This window comes from Dipteris shenzhenensis, chromosome 19 (genome assembly GCF_047967505.1).
Source record: "Dipteris shenzhenensis isolate YYH24624 ecotype China chromosome 19, Dip_SZ_1.0, whole genome shotgun sequence".
NCBI lineage: Eukaryota > Viridiplantae > Streptophyta > Polypodiopsida > Gleicheniales > Dipteridaceae > Dipteris > Dipteris shenzhenensis.
Window position 1 is genome coordinate 37,393,803 of NC_141614.1, and position 7,105 is coordinate 37,400,907.

Genomic DNA, 7,105 nt, shown 5'->3' on the forward strand with positions numbered 1-7,105 from the left:
AGACACGAGCCTTGGAACATGGAAATCCGCAGGTCGATGACTACATTTCTTATACAAACTTCTCCCATCTTACTTGTTTGTTATGCTCGTTACGGGTTGGTTAGCGCTAAGGTCAATGGTGATAGCAGCCGTGAGCACATTAACCAGAAGCGGCAATGTATTTCTCTTTATGTTTCCTTCCCTACCAGACACGATGATTCAACACTGCACAAGACAAAGCACACATAAAGAAATGGGAGCAAGCAATGAAGTGCCTACTATGACTCACTATAGTGACAATAGTGAGCTTGCATTTGAGTAGGCAAAGGCACTCACCAAGGTGGTTGTGGGGACAGCATGTTGCTCGTGTTTGGTTCGCAGGACTACAAAGTTGGAGAATGTTGCATCAAGAATGTTGAAGAGTGGAAGTTGCATGGTAGACTCCAACACTATTGTGTATTGAATGAGAACTATTGTGTACCCATTTTTAAGATTTCCCCCAGATAGTGCCATATTTTAACTAAACTTCAAAATTTAGACCAATGTATTTTTAATAATGATAATTTAGTATAGATTATTCCTATCATGTTATTTTAGATATCCTAATATATAAAAAACAATTCCTTTCACATATTGACAATTCTTATTTTTAGAAAGTAAGACATATATGAATTTTGATCAAGAAAATAAGACATATATGAATTTTGATCAAATGCACTTTGTGATGCACATGTATTTATTTTAGATTAATATTAATGAATTCGAGTAGATAGTAAGATTCTTGCTATTAGATATGCTCAATGCCCCACCCTCCTAGTAACCACCAGTGGTCCAAGGTGCTCAAGTTGTAAAGGCCCCCATATGAGGAGAAGCCATGTGTGAGCCCGGGACACTGGATGGATCTTGACCTGCATGTCAGATGAGGTCTATCCATGAGACCGTTGATGGTAGAAAGGTGATTGTGTGGGAGCCCCTTATTCTTGTTGGGGCCCCTTCACAACGACATAGGGAATATTCCTTGAATATTCCATGGATGCATGTCGGTTCCACCGACTAGGTTGACTGGTCGGTTCCACCGACTACGTTGATCCGACTACCACCCTCATAGCTATAAAGAGGCGACCTCCCTAGTCCATTGTATCAGATCAGTTCAGTTGAGATTAGATCAGATCTTCCAGCTAGTGTAGAGGAAGAGTGTATATTGAATCCATGAGACTATAGCATGTTGGGGAGGCTTATAAGCAAGAGAGAGGGAGTTGCTTGTCAGGGAGGCGATAATTATTTGTAGGCAAAAGGGGCCAACGGTTGTAGCCACTATTCTGGTTGTCTATTGGCATTATGTTGGCTAATTTTCATTTGCATTTTATGAAATTTGGGGGGTGGGGGTATTTGACCACCATGCTGATTGTCAACCACCATGCTAGTTGGAGTCATGATGAGCAATGTGTAGCAATAACATTGCCACCATGTAATTTTTTTATCCAACCCCTTGTATGCATGTTTACATCCACATTAGACTTCATACATGTTGCTTACTACTCTATGGAATCTAAGAGGTATTTCTTGTTGTGTTTTGCCAAAATCAACAATCCAATATCTCCCTCATTTCCAACAACTTCTTTTTCCACTTCTTGCATTGACCCAACACAAGTGAGTGCATTTTTATTAGGCAAGAGTACAAATAAGTGAACACGTACCAACTTTCTACCCTTAGTAATGTACATGTTAGAGTATCAAGATATTGTTTTGTTTTCAAATCCACTTAGTACTTCCTATACAACCTTTTTGGATGTTTCTTTTCAACAAAAAATCCAAAAAATGTACAAATTATTATCTTCACGTTCAATGTTAGAAAAAAAACATTGTTCACAAATGTAACTCAAAGACAATAAACACTTGAAACAAGCATATAATGCTATATGAATAGCGCATCTCTCGCAACGACATGGCCAAATCTCTATGAACCATGGTTCGCAAAGATATGAGATTAAGATTTGGCCATAGGGCCAAATATCTATACACCTACATGCTTTGAAGGAAGATGACAAATTAAGATTCGGCCACATGGTGGAATCTCTCACTACAGTATGCCCAAGTGGTAGGTTTAGCTGCTTGGCCAAATCCTTCCACACCTATTCTTGGTCTTAGGATGTATGGCCTATGTAAATTTGGCCATGTCTACACCAAGCCATTGTATGAGATTAAGATTTGGACACACGACCAAACCTCTCTATATCTTGCTGATTTGAATAAAGGAAAGAGTTTAAGATTTTACCACATTACCAAATCTCTTACTATAGTATGCCCTAGTGGTAGATTTGGCTGTTGAGCCAACTCATTACACATCTATGCGCAGTCTCTTATGAGGTATGGCCTATATCCATTTGCCCATAGGGACAATTACTTTTGACTATGGTGCTACATGAAATTTGGTAAGACATCAAGATTTGGCCAAGTGGCCCAATCACTCGAGACCTTGGTGCTTTGAAAAAATCTAAGACATCAAGATCTATCCACATGGCCAAATGACTACAGTATGACCCATTGGTAGATTTGGCCGCTTGGCAAAGCTTGGTCTCTTATGATGTATGTCCAATGTAGATTTGGCCATGATATTGAATAAAGGTATGAGATTGAGAATTGGTAGCATGGCCAAGTCTCATCACTCTATCGACCGTGGTGCTATGACATGAAAATAGATATGACATCAAGATTTAGCCAAGTCACGGCCAAAGAGTCAGCCAAATACCTCCATACCTTGTGCTTTGACACTGTCACGATTGATCCACTTCTAAGACAAGTCTGGCCTATATCTACTTGAGATGCGCCGACACAAGGAGACCCTACTACAACAAATTAGAGCGCAGCAGGATGCGATTAATCATCAGACCACAAGACAGAGAGGCTAAAAGAGCACAGCGACACATCACAGACTTCTATGCATTTGAGTTAGCTCCAGGATGGAGGTGGAGGAGATAGCTGACATGTGGGCAGCCTAGATTGCTGAGAGAGGGACACAGAGACCACCTGCGGCATGGAGTGTGACCAAAGCACACTCTATTGAGGTCCATCCTAACATAGCAAGAGACTACTCGAGCTGAGGGGTCACTCTAAACATAGCCCAGCAAGTTCAGAGATCAAGGAGAACAAATCAAAGAGATTAGGATTGGCCATATGGCCAAATCTCTCACCATAGTATGACCCAATGGTATTTGGCTACTTGGCCAAACCCTTCCACACCTATGCTTAGTCTCTTATGATATATATCCTATGAAGACTTGGTGATGTTTGCATAATGATGTTCTCTCTAGATCTTGGTGGTTTGAATAAAGTTAAGAGATTAAGATTTGAAGAATGTTTTCTACCCTAAAAATTGACAAATCTTGTCAAAGTTTAACTACGCATACTCCTATTTGGCATTCTCAATGGAGCATTGTTGAATTAAAAGTTCAAGATTTCTTGCCCATAGGCCCTCAAAAGAATGAAAAGATGATGTTAAGGTTTTGGCATCTCTATCACATGCTTCAATAGCTTCGAATTTATGCCACCTTCATGCTCTGTTTCTTGTGGATCGATCCTCTTGTAGAATGTAGTATGGTAACAAGATGGCCTGAAGAGCATCTGACTGATCGATTCAAGATTGGATTTGTTATGTTGGATAAATCTTGTACACTTTAAAGGACACTTTCCAACAAGTGGCAACAACCATTACATGCAATATCAAAGTGATTGTAGAATATTGATGCTATTCCTGAAAGAGATTAGAGAGCATTATTGATGCAATTTAAGAGGCAAACCTCATTGGAAATAGCTATAATATAGTGGTGATCTACCTCGTATTTGGTTTCAGGAGGAGGTGAGTGATGGGAATGAGAGTATTTTTCTCAAGCTTTCCTCTCGATGAAGTGTGTTTGCTATACAAGGGGTAGCCCATCTATCCGCTAGTTGTACGCACTTGCCACCTCATGTGCCATATAGGTTGCTAAATACCTCAATCAAGATATGGAATAAATGCACATGTGTTAGATGGTCACATAGCCCCGAGCTTAGAGAAGTTGCCATGTGTCACCCGTCTAATTCATTGGAATACCTTAAAGGTAATGCACGAGAGGAACCAAAAGTGGGAACCCTTAGATTGAAACCACCCCTATAGCTCCGCATTATTTGTATGAATAAAGAATTCTTACTAATACTTTATTCATTCGAATAACTCTATTTATATGAATAACTTTATTCATATTAATATTCTAATTTTTAGTCATAAAAATAAAGAATAAAGGGTTCGTTCTAAAGGTGGGCATTTTTAGCTTACAACCACCCATCTAGCTTTGCTTTAATCACATGAATAAAGTGTTCATACTAATGCTTTGAATAACTTTTAGGCATGCAAATAAAATGGTGGATTTGCTTTAAAGAATAAAATTCACATATTCTTTTGTTTTGTATTTTGAAAAAATGGACAAATTGATGTAACTTAACAAGTTTGCACACAATAAATGGTACTTTATAGGCGATTGAATTCAACTTTCTAATGATCGTACTTGTTGTGTGTAGGATGTTTGAAGATGCGATATGGATTTCTAAACCTAATCTTTCAATTTTCGTGCAAATTCTCATAAAAGAGCAATAAAGTGCTCATCCCATTTTCACTGTCTGTTTAGTGTTTTAGCAAGTGGACTTTTTAGCATTTAACTGAGTATTATAAAATATACCAATCAATGAGGCATGGTGTTCTCTTAAGAAATGAATTCCAATGACTCACTTGATTATTGTTAAAGATCTAATCCAACTCTTTCACTCTCGAGTTAGTTGAGGAGAGCACTCAAGAGAGGAACAAGGCTTTGTCCTCATGGGTTTACCATCTTGTGTTATAGAATTCTTGCATGCTCCATAGCACCATTTTTGGTGGTCTATGTATGCAAGTGGAAAGGGCAAAACAGCGCAAATTCTAGTGTGAGAGAGAAGGTGGAGTTGAGAGGTTGGCCAAGAATGCAAGGAAAGTTGGGGTGGGAGGATCGAGAGGCACGGCTACCACTCCTTCCAAAAGCTGCACCACGCGGCCCATGCTCGGCCTCCTCCCCTATACACCACAACGCAACCAGTGTTGGCCTCCTCACCTGCTCCCAATCCACCAAATCCTCCCCCAGCACTCCTCCCATATCCTGCAGCATCAATATCCTCTCGTCCACTATCGCCCCATACTCCCCTCTCATCGCTCCCTCGAATGCCCTCCTCGGGAACCAGCCCCCCTCCCCCCAGTTCCTCCTCCCGCTGATCAGCTCCAGCAACACCATCCCGTAGCTGTGCACATCGAGCTTGGTCGTCACCTCGCTCTCCCCTCCAGCCCAAAACTCCGGCGCCACATACCCTGGCGTTCCTTTCGCCAGTGTCAGCCCCCTGCTCGCTTCCCTCGACATCAACTTGGCTAGCCCGAAATCTGCTATCTTTGGGAACAGCAAATCGTCCAGCAGAATATTTTGAGGCTTGATATCACAGTGAATAATGCGATGTCTGCACTCTTCGTGCATGTAGCTGAGGCCTCGTGCTACGCCCAAAGCTATCTGGTAGCGTTGCTTCCAGCTCAGAACTATCATCCCCCCTTCATGATGATCGGAGAAGAGACATTTATCCAGGGATCCATTGGGGACGTACTCGTAAACCAGAATCCTTTGAAAATTCTGAATACAGAAACCTAGCAGTCTCACAACGTGAACATGGTGAATGTTTCCGACCGTGGCGGCCTCGTTCAAGAACTGCTTGTCGCTGTGCCTGGAGTTCCCGTCTAGCACTTTCACAGCGATCGTATCACCGCTCGCAAGTGCGCCCTTGTACACTACACCAAAACCTCCTTCACCCAAAATCATCGTAAAAGCGCCAGTACAAAATAAGGGATTTCCGTCGGCCCCTCAAATAAGCCACCTATGTTGAAGTCAGGATGTTGCATAGCTCGTTCTACACGGAAACAGCCACCGGAAGAGCTCAGTATGCTTTTCATGAACTGTCTTCTCCTGTGTCGGACGAAACACAGAAGAAACACGGCGATGGAGCCAAGTATTGCTGCAGACGGCACTCCGAAAGCCAATGCTTTCTGCGCAGTGCTGCATAGGGTACCGACGCAAGATGATCCTGCGTACAGTAAAGAAGAAATCAGATGATAATTGATCTGTGCTACTGGAGAAGAGATACCTTGCCGATGAGAAAAGTAATAGACATTGGGTCCACTGGCTTAGGAAAGCTTATAACATTGATTTCATATCTACCCATGCTACAGAAAGCTGCACTCATCAGAGTTTACCTGTACAAGTGCTATTTATTGCCGGGACAGACGCACAGAAAGTCATTTTGGTAGTCGTGGCCGCAAGAACCTATCGATTCCTCACAGGCCAAAGATGTGGTATCGTCCGCAAGGTATGCTGCGTAGCTCTTGCACTTATTCGAGGTCAAAACCTGGCTCAAATTCAGTTCTTTCTGCAGTGTGTATTGCCAGCGTTTAATGGAGTTTTATGACAGCGGTGGCGCAGAGTTTACAGCGAGGAGCCACGCTGGCAGCGTGGCACGGCGGCCATACGCATGAACTACGCGTGGCAGCGCCACCACGAGACGCGCGCACGAGACCCAACATGGAACAGTAGACTGTATGTAAACAGTACACTGTGTGGAGGAAAGGACTCTCCCGAGTCATGAACAGCAGGAAGCTGCCACCGTGCCACATTGAATGAGCGCCGTCGCGGGCCAGTAGAGAGACAGAAGGGTAGGTAGAGAGGATGCGTGGCCCGACAGCGGGACACTGCAGTCAGATAAAGGCAGGCAATCGGAAGTCCGCTGGCTATTCGACTGCACACGTGGCAAAACGCAGCGAGGCAAACTCCACTTGGAGAGAGAGGGAGAGAGAGAGAGAGTTAGAGAGCGTGAGAGACATAAATATAATATATAATATTATATATATTATAACATAATATATTGTATAATACATTGTATTCTTAAATTGTGTGTTTTTGTGTGTGTGTGTGTGGGGGCGCGCGCATGAGAGAGAGAGTAAATATAGAGATTTTATAGTTATTTATAAATAATTTATAAAATAATAAACTATATATATATATATATACACATATACATATAGATAGAT

At 42.1% G+C, this 7,105-nt stretch overlaps 1 pseudogene; it reads right to left on the reverse strand.

The window, feature by feature from the left end:
* Positions 1-4,927: 4,927 nt before the first annotated feature.
* On the reverse strand, positions 4,928-6,339 carry LOC147890428 (G-type lectin S-receptor-like serine/threonine-protein kinase At5g24080; annotated as a pseudogene).
* Between the last annotated feature and the right edge of the window lie 766 nt (positions 6,340-7,105).